At 42.3% G+C, this 7,500-nt stretch overlaps 1 protein-coding gene across 1 annotated transcript in view; it reads right to left on the reverse strand.

Annotated features, from left to right (window-relative positions):
* The window catches only part of LOC134448156 (cadherin-13-like), a 188,302-nt gene that overhangs the window by 17,726 nt on the left and 163,076 nt on the right, over window positions 1–7,500 (reverse strand). The gene's annotated exons all lie outside the window — the stretch shown is intronic.

Here is a 7,500-nt window from a genome sequence, read left to right on the forward strand (position 1 = left end):
ATCAAATTCAAAGTGTTCATTATGACTGGAAATATTGCACTTTTCATACATGAAAAGGGGGATCTTCTCCATGGTCCGCCATTTTTTTTTTTAGCTGCAAAAATGACTGTACTTGGGCCATACTAGAAAATATTAGTTTATTACTTAGTAAACTTTCATGAAAAGATCAAATTTGCAATAGGCAACCCAGTTTCAATGAGCAGCATAGTTGCAGTACCTTTTTTGACCATTTCCTGCACAGTTTCCCTTTAAGGACTATAATTACTGTCTATGTGCAATTTCTCACGTGACCTCCGGACAATACGGCAGCTTCCAGAGCTGGTGTGTGAGTGTGGGAATGTGCATGTGTACAGCATGTATTTGGAAGCGCGTTGAGTCAACTTCATAGTTGTGACACTGCGCTATATAAATACTGTACATGTTGTAGTATGTCTGTATTAGTCTTGTTTTTAACTTCACTTCAGGATAACATAACGTGCCCGTGCGCATGTCTGTCTTTGTTTGTGTGTGTGTGTGTATATGTGTGTGTGCGTGTGTGTGTGTGTGTGTGCAGTCGTGCATGAGTGTTTTTCAGTCTGTCTGTTTGTGGGAAACGACAGCATCACAAGACATAATCCACCAAATTAATGTATCACCCGGTGAGCAGACGGAACGTCTTCTGATTGGCTGAGCAGGTGTCCTTTATTCCCCGGTAGCAGGACACCTATGATGTCATGCGGGCGTGCGGGCGTCCAAGTTGCTTCTTTTCTTACTGGCGAAGTGCCATTACTAATTCTATCGCATCTGGTTGTCTAGTCAAGACCGCGCCGTTAGTTCTATCGCATCTGGTTGTCTAGTCAAGACCTTGTTACTAATTCTATCGCATCTGGTTGTCAAGTCAAAAACTCAGTCGTCAATTCTATCGCATTTGGTTGTCAAGTCACCCCAACGTTCTGCGCGCGTCCTTACATGCCTCCGATAGAGGCGCGTCTCACTAGATTAGGAAGTGATGCCCATAGCAACGTACCAAGCGCAGTGGTTAATCTACTTTCTCACGAAGCCTTAGATCAACATATTAATAAATTAATACTTAACTGCTGGTAATCGGGTGATAAGCGGAATGGTGGCCTTCAAGGTATATAGTATAGAGAATTCTGAACACAAGCATCACAGACAAATGGCACAATAGAATGTATGCATAAAAGTGTATACGATAAATAAAACGAAAATAGACTTGGCGAAGCGAACAGCCCTTTGGCTGCGCCGTCGGGCTGTTAGAACGCTCCGCCTCGTCCATTATTTCCCTTGATATCGGGACACCTCGTCGGCCGCTATTCCATACATATCGTATACACTTTTATGCATACATTCTATTGTGCCATTTGTCTGTGATGCTTGTGATCAGAATTCTCTATACTAAAATGCAGGCGCATGGCTGTGCGCAGGGGTTGGGTGACAAAGAAAGAATCGAAACGCCCTCTGATGCTTTACTATGCTTGAACTACTATGGACTATATGGATACTGTGGACATGCAATAGTCAAAGGATGAAAAGCTATACACACAGATATATCTAAGCCAATTTATCCGCCCTTTTCAGATGTGTTATATCCTTTATACTGCTATGTCTCTCTTGCGATCTCGCCATCTCTCTCTCTCTATCTCAGTAACTCAATGTCTCTCTATTCCTCTCTCTACATCTCCCCCCGCCTTTAACTATTTCTGTCTCTCTTCTATCTCTCTATCTCTCTCTCTCTCAAATTCAAATTCAAATTCAAATTCAAATATGCTTTATTGGCATGCCTATTGGTAACAGTGTTGCCAAAGCGTACAGATAACATAAAAGAACATTACGGTCAATTAGGAACATTAAGCATACATGTGTTAAAAATATCACACGCACACACACGCACACATACACACACGCACATGCACACACACGCGCACACGCACACGCACACGCACACGCACACAACACACACACACACACACACACACACACACACACACACACACACACACACACACACACACACACACACACACACACACACACACACACACACACACACACACACACACACATACATTTGCATTAAGAACATTAAACACACGCACACGCACACACACACAAACTTGCATTAAGAACATTAAAAAACACACGCACACGCACATGCACACACACAAGCATAAAACCAGAACAATTCATTGCATACTATCACTGTCTCTCCGGGTATGGCATGCTGCAACATATTTTGCTGCTATTTCACAATTGTGTCTTTCTCCAAGAATATAAGCCATCTTTTCATTATCATTTTGTATGTTAAAATTGGGTACTTCTTTTGCAAAGATTAGAAAATATTGCTGCCTAATTTGTTCATATTTTGGACAGTGGAGCAGAAAGTGCATCTCGGTCTCAACCTCATCAGTCGTACAGTGACCACATATCCGCTGATCTCTTGGTAGCCATGTTTTTTTGTAGCGTCCTTTCTCTACAGCTAGACTGTGGCCACATAACCTGTACTTGGTTAGGATCTGTCTCTGCTTTGTATCTCTGACTGTGTAGAGATACTCTGCCAATTCATAATTTCTTTTTAGTCCAAGATAACATTCTAGTTTGGATTGTGATTTGGTCTGATTCTCCCAGTGTTCCAGGTAAGTATATTTGCATTGGGTCATAATTTGTTTTACTTTGATTTGATTTTGTACAGCAGGGATGGTCTGAGGTTGATGGGTTAGTGAGTTAGGAGGTTTAGTTAACTTCAGAACCAACTGACTGAGGGGATTGGTATTAGGGCTAACCTCTTGGGTTTTAAATGCTTGTGACTTTATAGTGTTTTCTTCACTGAATTTAAGATGTGTCCAAAACTTTAGGGATCTTTTTTGTATATTTATCGCCAATGGGAATCTGCCTAATTCTGCCCTGCATGCATTTGTGGGAGTTTTTCTTTGGACTCTGAGGATATTTCTGAGAAATTCTGCATGTAGGGATTCTATGGGATGCTTGTCCCATCTAGTGTAGTCTAGCTTACTGAGTGGGCCCCATACTTCACATCCATATAATGCAATAGGCATAATGACGCTGTCAAATATTTTACACCAGATTTTAGTTGGAATTTGAATTTTGTAAAAGTTTCGTTTGATAGCGTAGAGAGCTCTACGAGCTTTTTCTTTTAGCACATTCACTGCAAGGTCAAAGCTTCCAGAGGCACTGAGTGTCAGGCCTAAGTAGTTATATGATAATGAATGTTCTAGGGCGGTGTTTCCTAGAGTGAAAAGGTGTCTGGTTGCCTGCAGTCTGGGTTTTTTCTGGAAGATTACAATCCTTGTTTTTGCCAAGTTAACTGTCAGGGCCCAGTTCTGACAGAAATGCTCTAGAGTGTCCAGGTGCTGTTGTAGCCCTTCTTTTGTGGGCGACAGCAGCACCAGATCATCTGCAAAGAGTAGGAATTTAACTTCCATGTTGTTTAGGGGGAGTCCAGGGGCTGTAGATTGTTCCAGTTGCACCGCTAACTCATTAATATAGATATTGAACAAAGTAGGACTCAAACTACAGCCCTGTCTCACCCCGCGCCCTTGAGTGAAGTAGTCTGTTCTGCTATTATTAATTTTTATGGCACATTTGTTGTCCGAATACATGCTTTTGATTAAGTCGTATGTTTTACCCCCTACACCACTTTGCAATATTTTGTAAAATAGTCCATCAAGCCAGATTGAATCAAACGCTTTTCTAAAGTCGACAAAACAGGCAAACATTTTGTTTTTGTTTTTTTGGAGAACATGTTTGTTGATTAGGGTGTGTAGGGTGTAAATATGGTCAGTAGTACGGTGTTTTGGTAGGAATCCAATTTGACTATTACTCAAGACATTGTGTTTGATAAGGAAGGACTGTATACGGGCGTTTAGAATACAGCAGAAAACCTTCCCCAGGTTACTGTTCACACAGATGCCTCGGTAGTTGTTGGGGTCGAATTTGTCTCCACTCTTGAATATTGGGGAAATAAGCCCCCTGTTCCAGACCTCAGGAAAACAGCCAGCTTGGAGAGTAAGGTTAAATAGTTTCAAAAGCACCTGATGCAGCTCAGAAGTGCTGTGTTTCAGCATTTCAGTTCTGATGTTGTCAGGACCGCATGCTTTCTTAGATTTGAGTTTGTGGAGTGTGTCCAGTAATTCATTTAATGTGATTTCATAGTCAAGAGGGCTCTGATTATCTTTTATAATATTTTCTAGAGAGTGTAATTTTTCTTTGATGATTTGTTGGCCAATTGTGAGATTATTTGGTATAATGTTTTCATACAGGCTTTCAAAGTATGTTTTCCATATTTCTCCATCTTTCAGAGGTGTTTCTTGCCTTTGTTTTGGGTTCAGGCTATTCCATTTTTCCCAAAATTGATTTTCCCTTATGGAGTTCTCGATTTCTGCAAGGGTTTCATCATAGTGGTTTTGTTTTTTCTTTCGAATTATGGATTTATACTCTTTCAGTTTTGTGCAATAACTCTCTCTAATTTCAGCATTATGTGGTTGTCTATGTTTTTGATTTGACAGTTGTCTGACATGTTTTCGCTTCAGTTCACACTCCTTATCAAACCATTTTTCTTTTTTGGGTTTACTTTTATGTTTTAGGTTTCTTTTCCGTAGGTTTGCTTTTATTGCAATATTGTGGTATAGTAAAGTGACTTTACTTATTGCCCGATTGACGTCAGATTGATTTGGTTCGAATTTGGTCAGAAGAAAATGATTAATATTGTTAGTGATTTCAATTGAGTTTGCTGCATTAATGAATTCAGTTTCACTGCCATTTGTCCATTTGTATGGTGGATTGAGTTCAAGCAGTTTCTTTGTAACTGCTGTTATGTTTTTTGTTCTTTTAAGGAAGACATTGATTTGGCAGTGATCTGAAAGTGGTAGCTGTGGTCTTACAGTGAATGCGTTTATGGAACTGGGGTCCATGTCAGTAATTGCATAGTCCACTACACTAGACCCAAGAGGTGAGCAATAAGTGAACCGGCCTAATGAGTCCCCTTTCATCCTACCATTAAGGAAGTACAGGCCCAGGCCTCGACAGAGATGCACTAACTCTCTACCATTTTTATTCGTGACAGGATCAGGGTTGTGTCTTGATTTTTTTATTGGGTTTTCCAAATTTGGTAGCATAATAAATGCATCATCTTTCTCATCTATGTCAGTGATTTCATTTTCTAGGCCTGTTCTGGCATTGAGGTCTCCACATAGCAACACACTTCCCTGGGCCTGGTAATGGTTGCATTCATGGTTGAGTTCGTTAAAGAACTCTTCATTGTAGTATGGTGATTCTGCTGGTGGGGCGTATATGGCACATATATATATGTCATTTTTATCATTTGCAATGCCTTTGTTCAATTTTAGCCATATGTGAGTGGGTCCTCTTTTTACAGTATGTAAATAGGGTGAAAGGTATTCCCTGATCCAAATTATGACCCCCCCTGAATCTCTGCCACGTGTTATGCTTTTGTTTTTAAAGGATGGTAAGATAATTTCATAATACCCGGAGGGACAGTGAGTAATAGCGTCTGCTCTGCACCAAGTCTCTAACAAAACAATGATATCGTGGTTTTTGATATTCAATAAGAAATCTGGATTAAGGCTTTTTGCTCCAAAAGTTGTTGAATAAAGTCCCTGGATGTTCCAAGAACTTACAGAGAATGATTTTAACATATGTAAATGTGATTTGGCATTAAAGTCATAGAAAGTGACAAATAGAATGAATAAAAAACAAGAAAATGCAACTGTTCATATCACATAACACACAGATTTACATGCGTGTTTTTTTTTCCCTTTCCCTCTCCCTCTTACCCCTCTCGGTCTGTCTCAGCTGAGTTTGTTGAAGATGAGGTGCAATAGTTGCCTCACCTCTCCGATGTCAGTGCAGGCCGGGTGTATTTGACCTTGCAGTACGTCTGCGTAGGTTCTGTGGCCCTGTGGGGCCTGGCAACATAAACAGCTGTCTGGTGGGGTGCTGGTCCCATATGCACCTGTAGTGTGTGTTGACCTGGGCTGGTGACACAGGTCACGTTGGTGTGCTCCAGGGCCTGAAGGAGGAGCGCTGGCCTGGGCTTTCCTTAGCTGGGGTCGACCTCGCTGTGTGCTGATGGTCTGGGATGGCCTGGGCGGTGTGCTGATGGTCTGGGTTGGCCTGGGTGGTATCCAACTGGGCTGTGCTCTCTCTCTCTCTCTCTCTCTCTCTCTCTCTCTCTCTCTCTCTCTCTCTCTCTCTCTCTCTCTATCTCTGCCCCTGTCTCTTTTTATCCCTACTTCCCTCCATGCCTCCCTTTTCATTGTTCTCTCTCTCTCCCTTGTCTCTGCCATTTTTTTTACCCTTCCTGCCTCTCTGTCAGTCTGTATCTTGCTCTGTGACCTCCCTAAAACACAGAGGGGATTGGGGTTCTGCTCCTGTGGTATATTTGTTGTACAACACTCATGAATGAATCTGTCTGACTTTGTTTCCACACCCCCCCCCCCCCCCTTGCTGTCTGAGCCGTTTGGTTGAATTGAACAGCAGGGACCCTCATGTACGCACATACTCACAAAGGGTCCTCAGCCCAAAATCAACACAACAAGGTCTACACACTTGTGTGCAAACACACAAATATACACAAATGCAGACCTGGTGCACACACATGCACGCACGCAGGCACACACACCTGCATTATTTCTGTTCTGTCAGTCACAGTTATTGCTAGCCACAAGGTTTACCCTCTGTCATTCAAAGGCCAATGTGCAGCAACAGAGCCTTGACTCACATACTACGCACGCATCTCTGTGTGTGTGTGTGTGTGTGTGTGTGTGTGTGTGTGTGTGTGTGTGTGTGTGTGTGTGTGTGTGTGTGTGTGTGTGTGTGTGTGTGTGTGTGTGTGTGTGTGTGAGCCTGTGTGTGTGTGTTTGAGAGAGAGAGAGAGAGAGAGAGAGATAGGGAGAGAGAGAGAGCAAAACGGTGGATGTTGCCCGAGAGCAGATCCAACAAGCTACTCTCTCACTTTCTGACCCAAGTGCCCTAAAGCACTGAGCAGTAACTTTTGAAACCCAGCAGGGCAAGCAGTCAGGAGTCTTGCCACGGAGGGTTCTATTGCTTTTCTGAGAGCTTTCACGCAGTGGAGTGGAGCAGATCCTGAAGCAACTTGATAAACTATAATACAGTAGATACAATATCAACATGTATCACAGTCATAGGCATTCACAGGCAGAACTTTCATGAATTGAACTGGCTGCAGGTCAAGCTCCTAAATCCCAGAACTGTAGGCTACTGTGTGTGGCTGCACCTTAACTGAAAAAAGTGTATATTGTACCTGGGGGAGCTGCAGGTAAAACTCCTTAACCCTTAACTGTATTTATGACGCTGTATGGCTATACCTGAAATAAATTAATGTTGTACCTGTGTGAGTTTCATTTATGACTGACTATGCGCAGCGTGTGGCCGCCAAACATACTGGTGATGTGTGCAGTCCTCCATGCTTTGTGCAGGCTTGGCTGCTTGGCCAGCTCAATT

This window comes from Engraulis encrasicolus, chromosome 4 (genome assembly GCF_034702125.1).
Source record: "Engraulis encrasicolus isolate BLACKSEA-1 chromosome 4, IST_EnEncr_1.0, whole genome shotgun sequence".
In the NCBI taxonomy this organism is placed as follows: domain Eukaryota; kingdom Metazoa; phylum Chordata; class Actinopteri; order Clupeiformes; family Engraulidae; genus Engraulis; species Engraulis encrasicolus.